Source organism: Amblyomma maculatum, chromosome 7, assembly GCF_055883805.1.
Source record: "Amblyomma maculatum isolate TAMU_Amacu chromosome 7, ASM5588380v1, whole genome shotgun sequence".
Taxonomy (NCBI): domain Eukaryota; kingdom Metazoa; phylum Arthropoda; class Arachnida; order Ixodida; family Ixodidae; genus Amblyomma; species Amblyomma maculatum.
Window position 1 is genome coordinate 118,102,338 of NC_139350.1, and position 20,193 is coordinate 118,122,530.

Genomic DNA, 20,193 nt, shown 5'->3' on the forward strand with positions numbered 1-20,193 from the left:
ACACCCAACGTTAGACTTATACAAATTTGGCCAAAATTGGTGCCTAACCTAATTTGGCTATGGCCAATTCAATTATGACTTCCAAATTTGGGTGGGCCATACCCAAATTTTGGTTTTTTAATCCCCAAAATTTGACTTCATCCAAATTTCACCAGCAGAAATGCCAACTAAGCAGTGAAATTCAGAAACTCTCAATGCTGCTTGCATTTCTGCACATAATCAGATTTAGTGCACCCTTGTAATATTTTGTTTCATCATCATCATCATCATCAGTCTGACTATACCCACTGCAGGGCGAAGGCCTCTCCCATATTTCTCCACTTAACCCGGTTCTGTGCTAGCTGCACCCACTTGACCCCTGCGAACTTCTTAATCTCATCCGTCCACCTAACTTTCTGCCGCCCCCTGCTACGCTTTCCTTCCCTTGGAATCCAGTTTGTTACCCTAAGCGATCATCGGTTATCCTCTCTTCGCACTACATGTCCTGCCCATGTCCATTTCTTCTTAATTTCCACTAGAATGTCGGTAACTTGAGTTATTTCTCTGACCCACTCTGCACGCTTCCTGTCTCTTAATGTTACCCCTACCATTTTTCGTTCCATAGCCCTCTGGGTTGTCCTCAACTTAAGTAGAACTCTCTTGGTTAGCCTCCACGTTTCAGCGCCATAAGTGAGTACAGGTAAGATGCAATATTTTGTTTAGTAAACTTTTATGAGCATTATTTTTCTTGCTTTTCATAATCTGCTTTTTTATTAAAGGCCCACCTCTCACTTCCTGTCACACCTCTACATTTAAAACTAAAATGCAGAAAACTACAGTCACTTTCCATCCCTTTCACGCCGGCTCGACCTGCTGGGCTCCACGCAGAAGCTCGTGAGGGCTTGCCCGGCGTTAATTCGTTATCTGCTGCTTCCTGCTCTGGCTATACAGCTACAGCGCTGTGTAAGTGTATTTTTCTACTTTGGCAGATATTGGCTTTTCAGTGCATACAAGGTCACCGGCGGCCACATTTGGCGCTGACGTCGCCAATGGCATCAAAATGCCTTCACAGACTTGAAGGTCTGTGCTTTTATCGACGCAGATGGTGCGAAGCCGAGGAATGATCTGATGATGTGTTTCTATGACCCAAGTTCTGTGCGTGGTCCGCAGCGTCGCAAGAAGTGGGACTAGTGAAGAACGGGAGGGGAAGTGGGGGGGGGGGGGGAGGTGTCTTGTATAGGGGCTTAGAAACCCCTGGAAAGCAGCCCACGGAACCCAGTTTGAAAGCCCCTGCAGTATTAGACCAACCCTTTGTACATATACATACGGTCTACTCTGCTTTTTTCGACATAAGCTGCAACGCTTGCATGGATACGACGGGACCTTGTACTTCATGGCTATCTTCAGGTGATGGGCAACACATTGCACATATAGGACTACTAAATGTTTTATCTTTTGTGCAGAATCATTCCTCTGTACTTTTGTTCATGCTTTAACCAATTTTCAGAAGTAGCAGACAGTAAAGAAGTGGGAAACTCAGCACATTTCTGTTTCGTGATGTCTGTCTAGCTCTTGCCAAATGGCAACGCAATTTGCCGAGTGAAGTTGAACTGTAGGCAAAGCAATGCTATGGCTTGTTTTACTGTTTTAGAATGCATACAATTGAATGGCGAGAGTTCTTCGTGGCGTGGGGGCTGTACACCAAGCGTGCCTGGTCTTCCATGACAGTGACATCTGCGTCTAAAAACTGTTAATAGGTGTCATTGGGAATTTCATGCTTAAATTTTAGGGATTTGCTGTGCTGTTTAAAAAGAGTTCAGAGTTCTGTGGAAGGATCTGGGCAGGTCGAAGAAGGCTGCTTTTATAAAATGACCAATAAATCATCTGCATATAAGAACTTTTTTTTTTTCAATTTAAAACCTCGAATAAAACCCAATCTATCTCTGTCAGAAACATATAGCACAAGGTTGGAGCAACGCCTGATCCAATGCATATGTCCTTCTCTTGTATGCAAAATTTGTCACCAAAGAACAGAAGTAGAGCAAAGAAAAAATTCTAAAAGCATTATGAAATTATTTACTGATATTATAGCAGCAGTCTGGAAATTCATGGTACCATTTTTATCAGTGCAGAAATGATTGAATGAGCGATTCGTTATGTGGAGTAGAATAAAACATATCACCAACATCCTCACGCTTCTTTCTGTGTCGTCGGGTAGAGCTGCAAAAATCCTTTTAACAACTATGAACCAACAAGACCAGCTTGGAATTGAGCATAAGCGTTTATATCTTGTAATCCTAAAAAAAAAAATCTTTTAGCCTAGACCAGAATAAGCACAGTAGGTTATTGTAAGATGAGCGCCTTGCTTGATCTGCTACACATTCCTTCCATTTGAAGGTATTGATTTTGCACTTTGATAAATGGTGAAAAAGAAAGGTGCTCTAATGTTACTCAAATGTGTTTAGATTAAACATAAAACTTGCTACAATTTTTTTCACGAAACAAGACGTAGAAACCACTTTGCCTTGTGCCTACTTGTGTGATCAGCTTGAATGGTTACTTTGGCTTATTAAGCATTCTTAAAGTCAGTACTAGAGCATTGCACGGGCCTGATTTTGCGGCTCGTGCCCGGCCCTAGCCCATCGTTTGAAGCCTGAGCCCAGCCCGAGCCCGGTCTGGGCCCGTGCTGACATGAAGCAGGCCCGAACTGGGCCTGCGCTACATAGACTCGGCCCATCCTAGGCCCGGCAGTCAGCCTGCGCAGATTTCTTAAAAATGTACAGTTAAGCAAAAAAAAAAAAAAACTTTTTTATTCCATTGTAAATGACCTGGTCTTGATTGCCATCCAACGGTACATAACAGAATTGACATTGTGAATAATGCAGAACAAAAATTTTAAGCGCATGGAAGAAAAAAGATTTTCGAAAGACTCCATGAAATATTCCTTTTTTATTGAAAGAGCAGGAGACTGCACTATCAAGGCTCTTGTTTTGGCTTCTTGGTTGCTAGAGTTGGATGTAGCGGCTATCGCACGAGGAACTGTCTAACTACCTTCTGTATGCATCTTCCACATGTGCTAACCACTATGTCCGAAGCGAGGTTGTAATAAACTTACCAGTAGTATCGTATATGCTAAGAAAAGGAAATAATCTACAGATTCCTGCGCAACAATATTCAGTTGGAAGAACTCATGGCCACTCTCCACATTGTTATGGGGACGGAAAAAAAATCCCGCCTGTTTATTGTGCATCATTACCGTATTTACACGATTGTAAGCCGACCCCCTTTTTTTAGAATTGGAAAATCAGAAAGGGGAGGGGGGTCGACTTAAAATCGAAACCAAAGCATGGCACCCTTAATAAAACCAACAAGATAAAAACTATATGAGGGAGGATATGGCGAAGTTATTTGCTCTACGGCTTCAAGTGCAAAATTAAGTTAATGTGCATGCTTCTCGGTAAGAATTTTTCTTTTCTAAATTTTACTGCGCAGCACGAACTGCACCTGCGGGAGTGTCGATTGTTTACGGAAGAGCCATTTTCAAATTGCGGCGACGCTCCCCTTTTTGCGCGTCAGTTGTGTCGGGTCACGTGACATTGGCGGCATTTTCAGGGAGTATTAATGGTTGATGGAAGAGCAAACACCGATCGTTCGTTTAGTTCATGTGTGGTTGATGTGTTCGCACTTTTGACTTTACGGTCGGCCACATGCTTCGTTATGAGCTTTTCAGTCGAAAAACATTCGCTGCTTGTTCCGCGCAGCGTTCAAGGAGGAGACTATTATTTATGCCGAGGAAAGAACTGGGTTGTGGGCCCCAAGTTTGAAAGTCCTAAATGGGTTCTATGGGAATGGCGGTGGCAGTGAGACAAAATTTTCAATGCCAAGTGAAGAGGCTTAGGAGGCATACAATTGGTAGGCTATCCAGAGCTGGAGGCCAAGCTCTCAGCGTATATCACCGAAATACAGGATTTGAAGTGGCGACAAGTAGTACAGCCAGGCAGTATTTTTTTCAAAGTGGCTTGTTGGACGAGTTGGCTGAACATTATGTTAAAACAGCGCTAGAACATGGACAAGTAGAAAAAAAATGTGTGTGTCTCTTTCTGTCCGTGTTCTGGCACTGTTTTCGGGACATGTGATTTTGTGGGGTGGGTTTGACTTACATTCGAGTTGACAATCGTGTAAATACTGTATGTGTTTGAATACCCTAAGATTTGTAATACAATACGCTCTTATTCAATGGAGTTTCACATAGCGTAGAGATATATTTTTTTTCTGGGGGGAGGGGTTTTGAGGGCTGTGGTGAAAATGGCTGCCTGCCGAGCAGTCGATTAAAGGTCCTTCTGTAGTGGCTCTTGGCTACAAATGTCTAGTATTTGGCGGTAACACGAAGCAGAAATGATACAAGAGTTCCTTCTGCTAGATCCGACGGAGTGTGCTCACTGATAGCTGAAAAATTCCAAGCTAGTGGTGTTGTGTACTTGTAAGTGGTGCTCATGTTAATGAGCTGTGTGTCATGTGTTGCAGTGCTCCATAAGATCTGCACTATAATAGATAACGCTTCAGGGTTTTGCGCATTTTCTTCTTAACTTTTTCGCTTGTGTTGTTAAATGCCGAGACGCGTACGCACCAAAAGTTACTTCAACAAACCACTGAGTGCAGCTTATTAAACTCAGTCTACAACTGAGCTTTCTCTCATTCGGCAGTAAGAAATGTACTATATTAGGGGTTTCTTCATAAACCACTTCAATGATTTTAGCGCCGTGATTTCTTCATTTCCGAAAGTAGCCATACACAGCGGGCGCCCAGCCCAGCCTGGGCCTGCTACTTCAAGCCTGTACCCAGCCCAAGCCCGCAACTTCAAGCTCAAGCCCGGCCCGGCAAATCAGCAATTTTCAGGCCCGGCCCGGCCTGGGCTTTTCCCGACACGTGCAGTACTGTAGTCAGTATTGCCATGGAATCTAACAAGGTGCATCAGTATATTGCAAACTCAGTTTGCGAAGTTTTGAGTCGCAAACATAAAGTAATTACTTTCAGTGTTGGTTCACAAAACAGAGGGCCTGTACTGCTGTGTGGTTGCAACATTGTTTTTTCTTTTCCTTACCAGAGTGGGTGTATGTAACACTTGACGGTGGCCTGCTGAGGTCATTTCTCAGCTGGGAGCTATTGGGTGTCCCTCAGTAAGGAGCTACAGTGTCAGCTACCGCTGGACTGATGGAGTGCAAGTCGCTGCAGCTCTTGTGTAGGCTCCTGCCGGGACTCTGAGTCATCTACAGCAAGAAGGCAGCAGCCCTTATAGGTAATGTGCCTGGTTTCTAACTATGACTGCCTTTTCCTGGGGCTACCCAACACATTGGCTCTGGAGTTAGGCTTTCGACAACTGAGTTAGCTGACCCGGCTTCAGTCCCGGCCGTATTGGCTGCTCTTCGGTGGAGGCAAAAGAGACAAGTGCCTTTGTGCTTTGAGATTTGAGTTCACATTAACCCTTTCACTGCCACTCCTCGTGTATCCACACATGCACACTCCCTGCTTCTCCCGAGTATACTCGTTTTGACTTTTAACTCGCTCCCTGCCGCTCCCGATTATACTCGTGTAAAAAAAACAATGATGCAAGCATGTCCCGCCATCTATGGAGAAGACACATAAATTCATAAAACGTGTAAATTTTAAGCAACAGATGGGGCGCATTTGTTTAGATGCGTCTCTTGGTCTTGGCCTCGGCAGAGCAGCCATGGCGAGGCAGCGTTCCGCGTGCGTCCGCGGTTTGACAGACGAAGAAATTCAGGAATTGCTTATGAATTCGGACTCTGATGATAGCGGTGCCTGTGTGGGGCCTTGTTTTGAAGAGTACCACATCAAAAAAGTTTTCTAAACACCTTGACATCCTAATTAGGAAATAATTGTTTTGTTAATGTAGTGTCATTTTTTGTATTCTGTGCATTATCTATAAGGTTATTTTGAATAAAAGTGTTTGCATGTCCTGCAGAGCATCGCAGTGCTTTACTAACACAAAATTTTCACGAAACTAACATGAAAAAAAAAAAAACCCGGCACGGGGAGTGCAGCGACGAGAAAAAAACCCAGCAGTGAAAGGGTTAAAGATACCCAGCTGGTTGAAACTATTCTGAAGCCTTCCACTAGGGCACCTTTTTCCCGATTGCTTCTTGCACTTCTTTCCCAAAAATGCCAAGTAATGAATTCTTCTCTTTATGCTTTTTTCATGCCTGAACTTCTAGTAGCGATATAAAGATGGCATATTTTAAGATTATTTAATGTATGGTTTGATGTCCTTAAATGAATTTAATTTGTTTTAGTTTCACACTAATATCTCTAAAATTTTCGTTTCTGGGTCCAGCATCATCATAAACCCATAAACTGTACTACATAGCTTGTAGTGCCATCCGGTCTTACAACCTTTCATCACAGCTTTCCTTTTTTTGTTGATGAAAGAAATAAAAGCTTGGTCTCTGTTCAGCTATTTTCTTGAGCTGTCAAAGGTGTCAAGTTCCTGCTGATGAGCAGGGCTAAGAAAGGTGTGTTGTGTTGAGTGAAACACGTGAAAAAGTTTTTTCTACTGGCAAGTGCCACCATGCGGATACTCTTAGTTATTCTCACTGCTGTGTTGTCTCACTTCTTCCCTGGTTTCAGCCGAAGCTAACCGATCACACCTCGCACTGCCTGTGGACACTTATGGAGAGGAGGTGGCTCCCAATGGACACCAAAGCTGGATGAGCTACGAGGCTCCTTCCCCGCTCTCAACAGGTGGGAGGGCTCTGGCCAATGCTTACTGCAAGCAGATTTTGTTGTAAAAGAAGTGTGAGAAAACCAGGTAGAAAAAAGTTGACATTGTCACTGCTGATTCTCAGCTGAGATTTTATTCTAGCCTCAACCAAATACAACCATCACCACTGCTTCACTTAGCAGCATGTCACACTTCTGGAAACATTGCCTGCAGGTGCGCAAATCCACGACCATAGGGCAGTGCTGACAGTTCGTTTCTGCAGACGTCGTTTTCTAGTAGCTTTTTATAACCCTTTCAGGCCTCTATTATCACTTAAGTTGGCAAGAATTTTTCAACTTTTTCAAAAGAGCAGGCCAAAATGATTCAAAGGAAATTGCCTCCTCCAAAAACACTTGTTCTTTTGGATCCTTGTGCCTGCATCCGCGCTTAAGGTCCGAATCGATTTTAGGATGTCAGCTTATTTTACATTTTTCTAACAATTCCTATCTAACAATTCCACCACCAACTTCTAGCACTGCAATCAGTAATGATGCCTCTGAAATTATTTTTCACTACTTCTAGGGTAAGGTGGGCTTCCTCTGCATAAAGAAATTGATAAAATTCCAATTAAGAAAGGTTTTGGGCAAGGAGACATGATCTCCCTAATGCTATTTACAGCTTGCCTAGAGAGTGTATTAAAAGGCATTAAATGGGAGCAGTTAGGGATAAGGGTAGATGGAGAATACACTCAGTAATCTGCGATTTGCTGATGACATTGCTTTGCTAAGCAACTCGGGGGGATGAACTGCAAATTATGATTGATGGCCTAGACAGGAAAAGCAAAAAGGTAGGCTTGAAAATCAGTATGCAGAAGACTAATACCCCTGTCAAGCGCGCAAAATAAAGTGCACTTACGGCGAGTGTCACTTACGAAAAGCCCACTCTACCGCTGCTAAACAGCGTAACATACAGTGGACGCCCAATAAATGAAACTCGGTTAAATGAAAATTTCGGATAAACGGAATTAAGTAGCATTATTTGGTTGGATTCCTGTGCCAACACAGTAAAATTATTCGGTTAATTGAAACACCGCTTATTTGTTACCCTCGGTTAAACGGCACAAAAGTTGAACATTCGGAATCTGACCAGCGATGTTCTCGCACATGGCAACGGTAATCTCACAACCATGAACAAATACTTCACAGCCAGAACTACAGCTGAGGCAAGCCAATCCAGTAGCCATCGTTGTTGCCGCCGTGCTGGATCGTCGTGTCGTGTGTCGTCCCGGTGCTCTGCGTTAGGCCTACGCGAGGTCGATGCTTGGTCGTGATGGAGAACGTTCAGAAATGACCACACAAAGCGCTCTCGCTTGAGAAGAAATTACAAGTTCTTCAGGAGCTTGAGCGAAACGGCCTGTCGAAAACAGAAGTTGCGAAGAAGTTCGACATCCCGAAGTCAACGCTGTCGCGGATATTGAAGAACAAGGCCGCTATACAAGGAGCTGTGAAGACTGGGACTTTTGCTTCAAGCCGAATGCGGATGAGGACAACGCCGCATGAAGAATTAGAAAAGGTTCTCTTTTTATGGTTTAAGCGTGCGCGGAGCGCTAATTTTCCGATAAGCGGTCCCATTCTGGAGCAAAAGGCGCGTGAGATAGCCCTGCAACTAGGAGCCGACAACTTCAGCGCCAGCGATGGATGGCTCAGCTGTTTTAAAAAGCGGCATGGCCTAGTCTTTAAGACAATCTCCGGTGAAAGTGCTTCCGTGGACAAAGACTTGTGCGCCGACTGGCAACAGGGGCCACTGCAGGATATTTTAAGCAGCTATGAGCCACGAGATGTGTTCAACATTGATGAGATGGGCCTTTTCTATAAAGCACTTCCATCTAAGACACTGGCCTACAAAGGCGAAGCCTGCACTGGTGGGAAGCGCAGTAAGGAGCGCATTACGGTGCTCGTGGGCGCGAACATGGCAGGGGACGAAAAACTGAAACTGCTGGTAGTCGGGAAGGCAAAGCACCCACGTTGCTTCAAAGGAACACGAAGTCTTCCTGTGACGTACACTGCCAATAGTAAAGCGTGGATGACAATAGCAATTTTTGAGAACTGGCTGCAAGAGGAAGATGCAAGGTTTACTAAGCAGGGCAGGAAAGTTGTTATCATTGTTGATAATTGCCCTGCCCATAGCCAAGTGGAAGGACTGAAGTCGATCAGCCTCGAGTTTCTGCCTGCCAATGCAACTGCATTGGTACAACCTATGGATCGGGGGTGATACAGAATATCAAAGTGCATTACTGCCGCCAGCTGCTCCACCGCATGCTGCTTTGTGCCGACAGTGGCAAGGACTACAGCATTGACTTGCTGTCGGCGATACATATCTTGGTCCGTGCCTGGGAACAAGTGCAGGCGACAACAGTGCAGAGGTGCTTCCACCATGCAGGCTTCAAAGCTCATGAACCTTTACCTCATGAAGAGGCTAGTGCTACCGATACAGAAGCTGTAGAAGCTGACACTATATTCAGGCAGGTAGTGCCCTCTGCTTCTTTTTCGCGACAGGGCTATGAGGCTGTGGAGGCCCACGTGCGCACCTGTCGTGAGGAAAGTCTTCAAGAAATGATTGCCGAGGTGCAAGCCGACGACCAGTCCTCCTCCTCCAGTGACGAGTGTGAGGACCCTGAGCTAAGTGCAGTGCCAGACAGTGCAGCTAAAGATGCTGTTGCACTTCTGCAACACTACTTTGAACATGAGGGGTGTGTTGAATTTCTGTCAAGCTTGTCGAGTATGCACACTTGGTTAAAAAGCAATTGAAGAATTTAAGCAAACTAAGATTGATTCATTTTTTTCTTTGCACCCACAAAAGTAAGGCTTAGAACAATTTGAATAAAGTTTTGCATCATGAAATATGTGTACTTTGCTTAAATGAAACTTCTGATAAATGGAACACTTTCTGAATCCCCTTGAAGTTTCGTTTAAGAGGAGTCCACTGTAAGTGCACTTGCCAAAGTGTGCACTCAGGTCGGAGTGCGTTCGCAAAACAGACTTCGAGGGCTGAGCTCGTAGCCTCGCCGGCAGAAATTTCTTCGTCACAAATGTATTATGTAATAAGATATGTATACAAGTTGATTGTATGTGTTTTGTACATATTTTCATTTGATGAAATGTTTTATAATAGCGACGGGCAAAATATCAAATAACAAAAACGTGATGTAACCGCGTACGCAACTTCCACATTATGAGTAGTGCGCCACTGCGGCTACGCCATTTTCAGTTAGGGGGCGGTTGTTATTGCTCATCGTGTTCGTTGATAAGGGGTCTATGAATAATGGCCCGGTGTTTAAGCATTTCTTAAATGTTTTACTACTTTAAAAAGCAGTTCCTTGAACTTCGCGCTTGGAGGTTCCAATTTCTTTTTTAAAACATGTTTTTCAGTTGCTAGTTTCGTACCAACGAGTGCTTATGCGAGTGCACTTCGCTTTCCCGTTTAGCACTGCGTAGCGTAAAGTCTCTTTCAAGCTGTGAAGTGCGCTCCGCGGAAGTGCACTTTAACTTGCACGCTTGACTGGGGTATAAGGAGCCTCGGGAAGGAACAGCAGTTTACATTAGGTAGAGAAGCACTGGAAGTAGTAGGCGAATATGTCTACTTAGGACAGGTAGTAACCGCAGGTCCGGACCATGAAAAGGAAATAACAAGAAAAATAAGATTGGGATGGAGCGCATTTGGCAAGCACTTGCAGATTATGACTAGCAGCTTACTGGTATCGCTCAAGAGGAAAGTATACAACAATTGCATCTTACCTGTACTCACCTATGGGGCTGAAACGTGGAGGCTAACCAAGAGGGTTCTACTTAAGTTGAGGACAACTCGGAGAGCTATAGAACGAAAACTGGTAGGGGTAACATTAAGAGATAAGAAGCATGCAGAGTGGGTCAGAGAAATAACTCAAGTTACCGACATTCTAGGGGAAATTGAGAAGAAGAAATGGGCATGGGCAGGACATGTAGTGCGAAGAGAGGATAACCGATGGTCGCTTAGGGTAACAAACTGGATTCCAAGGGAAGGAAACTGTAGCAGGGGGTGGCAGAAAATTAGGTGGACGGATAAGGTTAAGAAGTTTGCAGGGGTCAAGTGGATGCAGCTGGCACAGAACCGGATTAATTGGAGAAATATGGGAGAGGCCTTCGCCCTGCAGTGGGTATAGCCAGGCTGATGATGATGATGACTGGACGGTTGGTCAAAATGCAGGGATGTGTGCACCTGGCTGTCTGCAACAAGTCTTTGAATGTGAAAGCATTACAGTGAAATCACGTTACTACGAACACCACATTAACAAATTTTTTAATAATCTCTGGCAGATTTGCTGTTTTCAATTTAAAAATATTTCAGAATTATGAATTTCAATATAGCATATATTTCAAAATAACAAACATATTTTATTTCTTCTATAATTTTGGAACATCAGTATTACGAATTCAGCTAAAATTAACAGCGCCGTAGCTTGCTATTTCGCGGGAAACAGAAACCGCCGTTTCTGTGTGTGGTCCGTGGGCTGTAGCTATCATCTTCAGCACATCTAGTACTAGAGTCACTGAAAAATTTTCAGAATACCGCAAAAGTGCCCGCGGGCGCCATTTCCCTTCCAGAGCGCCGGGCCTGGCCGCAGTCTGAACGGCGATTGACTGCATTTGTAGGCTTGGAACGTGTTTTTAAGCTCAGGAAAACGGGAAGGCTCTGGCACGTTTTTCAGAACAGTGCGAACACTGATTGTGCGGTCACTAACTAATACCGTAGTCAGCAATCGAGGGGGAAAAATAAGTGCGTGGTTGGATCGGCGAAAACTGCAGGTCGCCTGCTATTGCAAATCCCTTGCCTTTTGAATCGACTTGTTTTTTACGCGTAGTGCTGTGGTGTTACAACGTTATAAAATGACCGAGTGGGAAATAGCCTGTCAGCGAAGGTCGCAGGAACGTGTGTTAAGTCGTTAAGACTTAACACACGTTCCTGTTAAGTCGTGGACATTGTTAAGTCGTGGAGTAGGCCGTCCGTCGGCGCCGCAGGGCCGGACATGGTAAAACATGGAGCGATGTGCAGATCGTTATCACGCTCTGAAACAATAAATCGCTTTGTATAAGCAACATAAAGTGAAACAGCAGGTTCTCCGAGACAGCGTAAACAAACTAAAATACAATTTATTATCGCCATCGCTGCGCCAAGAAGGCCAAGCAGGCTTTGTTGAAGCATATTTTTTTGCACGAACTTAATTTTTTTTTTTTCGGCTCGCTATCATTAGGCGAAAGATAACTAAAGCACTGGTCTCGGCCATTTTCAGCGTGAAAAAAAACATGGCTTACTATATCATTGCTATCACCACGCGGTTGTGAATATTGTACTTTTCCTTGTTTTATGGTATCGCTTGATGTTTAATTGCCGTACGCCTTATGCCTCCAATTTGCTAGAAGCTCGCTCATTAACTGCCATCAAAAATTGAAATGACATCAACATCGTACATTGATGGTTGACACACAATGTCCAGAAGTCGCCAGCTGCGAACACACAACAAATATGGTTGGTTGGCTTAGCTTATGAGGGTTAACATTCCGAAGCGAATCATAGTATGAAACACCGTTGTGGAGAGCTCCGCAAATTTCTACCACCTTGGTTTCTTTATCGTGCCACTAGAAATAAACTAATAAATCTGTACATAAAGCTTTATGTACGTTTACATTAGCAATAAAAGTAAAAAAGGAAGAGGTGCGCGCGGTCATCGATCCGCACACGAACACGTGCCCATACGCATGCATGCACGAGTATAATGTGTGATATCGCACAACTGAATATCGATGTACCTGCGGCCAGCTGGCTAGATATTTACCCTACTGTGAGGGTAGCTTTTGCAGAATTCCACAAGTAAAGCAGATGCTGAATATTCTTGTGCTGGAAGGTAAACTCATATACTGCGTTGGAAGGTTAACACATGTTGTGATCAGGCGCACCATGTTCACATTGAGTATTTCCTACGCTTCTTTCGCGGCTAAACGAAAATAATTTGAAACCAATCAACCAGCGTATCTAGCACAAGCGGATGTTCCTTGCATGAATTTTTGCCGGTCGGTTCTGTGAAGCCACACTGATCACCATTGCAGATCATTTTTTTCGTTCAGGCACGGCGAACACACCTTCTCTAACTCAGGCCTGTTGCTGCACGCAAAAGCACAACATAATCTCACGTGTACACTGCAAGAAACAATCGAAAAAAAAGAGGAACTCCAGCACAAGACATGTATTCCACGTGCGCTTGGAAGGGATATGGCGACGCGAGGTCACGTGACGTGCATCAGCCAGTAGGCAAGCCGGCGGCGCGCGGAAAACGAATGCGGTACTCTGAACTTTTGCAGTGACTATCTAGTACCAGCTCCTAGCGCCACCACGAAGCTATGTCTTATTACGCAGTAGCCAGCAGGCCTAGTCGCCTGCGTTGTTTTCTTGTGTGTCGTACGCGGGCTGGTAGTTTGTGCGTTCGAGCGTGCTGAAGATTATTTTTTTTTTATGCCACGGAATAACTTATTGCAAAGTTTGTGCGAGAGTGATGGTATCAGCCAGCGAAGTGACAAGAAGATATGAACGCAGCCGCTTTTACTACAATAAATCGGCGCAGGGAAAAAGTGATTCGGCCTCTACAGACAGGTAGCATTGCCCCATCGACTGCCGCAATCAATTTTGAAAGACTGAGACAAGATTTTCAAACTTCAGGGAGCATTGAAGATGAGGTCATAACAAACTCTTATGTTTTTATTGCTTAATTTTTGCACATGGACAAAGTCTACTTTCATCGCTCGGTGCAATCATGCATGCGACGAGGTGTTCCGCAAAGTGAAAGGTGTATGTGCTGTAGTGGTGTAATGTAGTGTACGGTCGTGTTTGCTGCACGCGGCAGAAGAAAACGATTTCTTCAAATAAATCAGCTGTGGAGTTAATGCAACATTTTCATTTGAGGTTTTGGTTGTCTACACATGTGCCCACTGCCAAGGTACGTCATTTGTATACGTAGGTTTGACCACTGGCTTATAATCACAGATATTTTATTACAACGATATTTCAAAATAACAAAATTTTTTGCTGTTCCACGGGATTCACTATATCGAGATTTGACTGTACTAGGCTACGTCGGCAAGGTCGTGTGCAAAAAACGTAGCCTTGTGGCATTCTCGAAAGAGTTTGGTCCGATCAAACGAGTGGTTGTAATTAAAAGAGGATGGTGAGTGGGTGCTAAAGAAAAAGAATGTCATTAGGATGATTAGTTAATTAGAGCCGAAAATGTAAAAGTAAAATCATTGAGACGTTGAAATAGCCATACGACTAATGTCGGCATCCAAGGGATGTGATGCTACGCCAACCGGAAATGGATGTGTCTCTGACTTAAATGAGCCAAATAAATGTCAATTAAATAAAAATTATATTTAGAGTGTAAAAGAGCCAAAAACAGCAATAAATGCGCAAAACGGCTATGCATATATAGTGACGTCACAGCGATGCGGTTGCCACGAAAACCGCTGGCGGTGACGTCATGGCGCAGCCTAGTACACGGGATGTCATCGACGCCCGGCAGTGCCCCAGTCGCTCTCTTGCCTCCGGCTATTGATGACGCGGCGCTTGTGTGCTGTGTGGACATGCTGGGGTGTAACCTCGCGGAGAACGTAACTCAAAACAGACGCCGCACAAAGAGTGCAAAATAGAATAAAGGTAGGTAAGCAGAAAAAAAAAAGAGGCAAAAGGAGGCAAAGAGGGGTGAAGAGATGCAAAGAGGGTTAACGAGCGTCGAGGAAGTGTCAATGTATTCGCATTCCTCCCCTGCAGATTCAGCAGTGCTCAGAAATTTTTTGCTGTTATTTATTTGTTCTTATACAGAGAAGGTATGCTACGAAGTATCAAGCATTGCGTTGCGGAACTGCTTTGCGGCTCCTAGAGTGTGTCGCTCCAATTGGTTTGAAGGGAAATTGGGATCAAATATTCCAGCAAAGAACCAAAAAGCTTCAAATTAAGAGGGCTGATGCAAGCCCCTCGTTGAATTTTATGGTTACATTTACTATATAAGTTACGGGACCACCGAAATTCTTTAAATTATTTAGGATTTTGAATTATGTGAGCTCGAATTATCAAGGTTTTCTGTGTCAGTCAAGATTTGAAGTAAATCTGCAGGCACTGCTTAGAACAACTTGAAATGTGTTCTGTAAGCACCATTGATATTCATGTTTTTGAAAATAGTATTTGGTATCTGTATTTGATCGTAAAAGACACTAGGAGGCTCTCAATAACTAAAGCTTTTCCGAAACCTAAGAAGGGTGCATCAATGGGAATGTTTACGTCTAAGTTAGAACGAATGTTGTTTAGAAACAGTTTAAGCTGGGTTTCATATGAAAAGCCTTTCTGAAAACTATGCTGATTGGGTGGAAAAATTTGATTAATATTAGGAAGTTGACGACATGAGAGTAAATAATGTGTTCTATGAATTTTGAGCATATGCTTTGAGAGAAATGTGGTGAAAATTGTTACTTGAGCCTTTCCTAGAAACTGGAACGATCTCGCCCACTTTCCACTCTTGAGGGACTGTGCCAGATGATAGACTGCTGAAATATGTGCATTAGAATAAAGCTAGTTATGTGTAGTGTTTTTCAGAACTATCTTTGTTGAAGCCATCAATGCCTGCAGATGTTGTGAGCTTCAAAGAATTGATAATTTTTGCTATGTGTCTAGGTGTGAACTTGGTGTACATCACGTTCAGATGATTTAAAATGGGAGGGAGGTTTGTGTCAGTCTCTCGAGTGAAGACCACTTAAGGCAAGGTGGTCGTAGCAACTCTTGCCATTTGTTTGGAGGAACAGAATGTGTCCATTTTGTGCCAATGTAGATGTGTCCACACTGTTGGCACTTTCATAATACCATTGCAGGTAATGTACCTTTTGCACGTTGGCTTGTGCATGCATCTGTCTCCCGGAGATGTGCAATGGCCCCTGCATCCTTGAACTGCCCCTGTGCAGAACCTTCTATCTTCTGCTAAGTTTTGCACTGGAAGCATTACGTCACTGCTTAGTACTACAAAATAGCACTTACTACAGATTAATACTAACTAGCAACTAATTAAGATAGTTCAGTTCAGTTCAGTCGTGTCCGACTCTTCGTGACCCTATGGACCATATCACGCCACGCTTTCCGGTCTCTCACATCTTTCTAACATCACATAACTTCATCTGCAGCACCTCGAGGATGCCATCTAACCACCGCGTTCGCTGCCTACCCCTTCTCCGGTGACCCTCAACCTTTCTCAACATAAACCTTTCTCCAGCGACTCCTCTCTTCTCATCAGATGACCAAAATAGTTGAGCTTTAACTTTAGAATTTGACCCTCCAATGAGCAGTCAGGGTTTATGGTCGACAATATCGACTGATTTGATCTTCTGGCAGTCCAAGGAACTCAAGAGTCTCCGCCAGCACCACAATTCAAAAGCATCAATTCTTCGGCAGTCAGCTTTCTTCACAATCCAACTCTCGCATCCATACATCACAACTGGAAAGACCATAGCACGAGTTGTACGGATCTTGGTTGGCAGTCTAATGTCTCTGCTTTTTACTAGGCGGTCAAGTCTAGCCATGGCTCTCTTTCCCAGAATCAGGCGTCTCCTAATTTCATGGCTGCAGTCTCCTTCCGGGGTAATCTTGGAGCCCAAGAAGAGAAAATCTGTCACAGCTTCCACTACTTGTCCCTTGATGCTCCAGGACTTGATAGGGCAAGACGCCATGATCTTTGTCTTTTTAATGTTCAGTTTAGGCCCAAACTTCTCACTCTCTTCTTGTACGCGCATCAGAAGTCTCTTGAGTTCCACTTCACTTTCTGCCATTAAAGTGGTATCATTTGCATACCTAAGGTTGTTGATACGTTTTCCAGCAATCTTCACTCCAGCCGAAGACTCGTGCAGACCGGCCTTCCTCATGATGCACTCTGGCTAAGGCCCATTCAACTTCACTCTTCAGGATGCCCGGCTCTAGATCAGTAATCACAACCATCTTATGTTGGGTTTGCACATCCGGGTCCTTCTTGTACAGTTCTTCTGTGTATTCCTGCCACCTCTTCTTTATATCTGAGGCTTCAGGGAGGTCCCTCCCTCGTTTGTCCTTTATCACGCCCAGCTTAGCACAGAAGCTTCCTTTGATATCTTTGATTGTCTTATACAGAGCTCTTGTGTTCCTTTATTGGCTGTTGTCCTCAACTGCTTGGCACTGTATGTTCAGGAAGGCATTCTTATCTCTCCTTGCTATTTTCTAAAAATCTGCATTGAGAACCTTGTATATTTCTCTTTCCCCCATAACTTTTGCCATCCTCCTTTCCTCAGCTGTTTGCAAAGCCTCTTCAGATAACCAGTTTGCTTTCTTGCATTTCTTTTGCTTTGGAACTACCTTATTAGCAATAGGGTTTTCTTGGCAGGAAATACTGTAGGGGTTTGCCATTACCTTCTCCAGTGAATCACATTTTGTCAGAACTCTCTGCCTTGACCTGTCTATCTTGGGTGGCCCTTAAGATAATTAAGATCGTTACTGAGCAATAATGACAATGCTGCTGCATCAGCTCTTAAGTATACCAATGCATCCCCTAAGTTTTACGTATATTTTTCCTTCACAGTGCAGGGGTGCAACAGCTGCACCAATTGCGCCATTTTGATACAGCAGCATATTTCTGTGTGTGCAAAATATGTTAAATTTGCGCCACGCTGTACCAAAATTCGCCGACTAGCCGCAAAAGTTTGCCATACTCAGGGACAACGTTCTGCAGCCGTGATATGGCCAGTCGCGACATTTCAGACACTCCAATGCACGTAACTGGCCGTATATTTTCATTCTGAGATGATGTCATGCCATTTTAATGCCTATTTGTACTTTCCTTTCTAACATTGACACGCTTCCTCCACTCTTTGGCTACGCTGAACCTTTCCAGTTTGAGGATGCTTCACTGCATGGATTACAGTTTGTGCGGTGAAGCATCCCATTAATGCAAAGGGGCCATTTGTAACGAGGCACCACTTCTATACCACTGCTACTGCGTCGCGCTGCGAAAAGGGCTGTGGTAGTACTTTTCATTTTGGAGCAATACTTTGTTTTGTTTTAAGTGCCGCATGCTTTAATGGATGTATCTCTAATTTTTAATTTGGCTTTTAGAAGTTTTTTGTATTGTGTTAGGTAGGGGTAACATTAAGAATGTTACGGGTAACATTAAGAGATAGGAAGCGTGCAGAGTGGGTCAGAGAAATAACTCAAGTTACTGACATTCTAGTGGAAATTAAGAAGAAGAAATGAACATGGGCAGGGCATGTAGTGCGAAGAGAGGATAACCGATGGTCGCTTAGGGTAACAAACTGGATTCCAAGGGAAGGAAAGCGTATCAGGGGGCGGCAGAAAGTTAGGTGGGCGGATGAGGTTAAGAAGTTCGCAGGGGTCAAGTGGATGCAGCTAGCACAGAACCGGGTTAAGTGGAGAAATATGGGAGAGGCCTTCGCCCTGCAGTGAGTATAGTCAGGCTGATGATGATGATGTATTTTGTTGGGCCATTCACGTGTAGCAAGGCTGTGTTTATGCTGTCTCGTCGACTTGCTCACTTTCCCGTCGTCAGGTAGTGTAGGAGACGCATCAGGTATGGCTTCTGTTGGTGATAACATAAGTTGAGATGGTACATGTGAATGTTTTTATTTTTGGGCAGCAACAGGTGGGGAAACACGCAGCAGCCTTAGATTTTGAATTCGAGAACACCACAGTGCAGCCCAAGATTGCCGAAATTAACGCTTATGGCTGCTAGAACATCGAAATGCTATAAAGTCTGCTCTGTGCACGAAATATATAACCTAATATCCTAAGTTATCCCCACCTTCCTTTAATGAAAATATAGAGTCACAACCACAGTCATTGCTAGCCCCTGGAAAGCTTTACGTTTACTTGTATAGCATATATCACCGACCGAAGACGCGCTCGCTCGTTACTTTGCTTATGACTTGCTTTGTTATCTGCTTTCGGCATTTGCCCTTTCGCCTTTTGGTCACTATTTTTTTTTATTTTTCTATTTTTTTCTGTGTTTGCTTTTGAATCAATATTTATTTTTTTTTAATTGGTACTGCGCTCGCTTTTGGGCACAGGCTGATAGCAGTCATGGGATGTTAGACTGCGGACTGGAGCGATGGCTCGTTTCAGTATAAATATGAGCTGAGCTCGGAATTGGACTCTCAAGAAGTGTCCAGCGGTTTTTTATATTATCCTCATTTATCTAGTTTATAATCAGGCTCATGAGGATGATGTTAACAATGCCTGCAGGGTACTGAAATGTGCATATTTCGTTGACTATGTTATTTGTATAGCAATCATAATCAAAAATAAATCGCTATGCTCGTTTCCTGATATGCTCATTCCCTGAAACCAAGCCGACACTGGGGGTGCGTCACGGCCAGAAATGCCCGACAGCGAAAGGGTTAAGAGTCTTGCGAACAAGGTCCCCTGATCGAGATTCTCAAACCGTGCTAGATGAAAAAAAACATTGGTATACATATTCTCTAGCTGTTTCTATATATATTTTTTTGGTCCCCAATGTTTGAAAAATTTACCTCCTCTGTTTTAAAGCTCACATTCTTTCTTTTCTAGTGAGATACCGGGTCTTGCGGTACAAAACGCTTATTTACAAAAAGAGGTGCATGCTGGATTCTTAAAGAAAGTATGCCAAGCGCCGGTGATGAATGGCACTTGCTAGATTTCTTTTGGATCATGCGCAAACAGTCCGATATTCACAGCTCCTATTTTTTTTTATGAAGGTAAGTGTTTAACAGCTCCAAAATTTGAATTCATGCTGCACAGTGCAGTCTTTTTTCTGTGAGCTGCTTCAAAACTAAGATTTTGCTGCTCAAAATTTGCTACAGATCTTATTTCAGCTGTTGCACCCCTGACAGCGTCGTGAGGAGGCCCATGTGGGCCGTTGCACGGGTTCAGCATTGTTTGTAGTTGCTGCCAAAGTTTGTCTGAACCGGTATTACATGCAAAGTACAGTAAAATCTCGTTAATTCAAAATTATTGTGACCAAGAAGAATGCTTGAATTTTTCCAAATTAATCGAACACTGCAAAAAAATCTGGCTTAGGCAAAGCATTTAATTGCAAAATTATGCTGGGTGTACCCTCTCCCCCTCATCCTTCCATGCACAGTCGTGAAAGCACGCAATCAGCCACGATCATGATGCCAGCATTTCAGCTTCATTCGCTCAAAAGGGCATTTGCTGCTATCAGGCGTTTCAATGATTTTCTGGCGGTCGTAAGACGATGCATGCTGTAATTGCTATGAGATGAAGTGAATATATTGAAAATGTACTGAAAAGAGGTAAAAAAAGGTGCTGGCACTCTGCCAAGCTTGCCCCCCCCCTCCACAGCAGCTAATGTCAAATGATAAAAACACCATTATGTTATCGCTGCGCACCATCTT

At 43.8% G+C, this 20,193-nt stretch overlaps 1 protein-coding gene across 1 annotated transcript in view; it reads left to right on the forward strand.

The window, feature by feature from the left end:
* The first annotated feature begins 5,089 nt into the window (after positions 1-5,089).
* Positions 5,090-20,193, forward strand: part of LOC146184536 (uncharacterized) — an 83,588-nt gene continuing 68,484 nt past the window's right edge. Inside the window, exons 1-2 of the mRNA XM_084608806.1 lie at positions 5,090-5,275; positions 6,625-6,738. The gene's annotated coding sequence lies outside the window, so the exon portion shown is untranslated. The remainder of the gene's footprint in view (positions 5,276-6,624; positions 6,739-20,193) is intronic.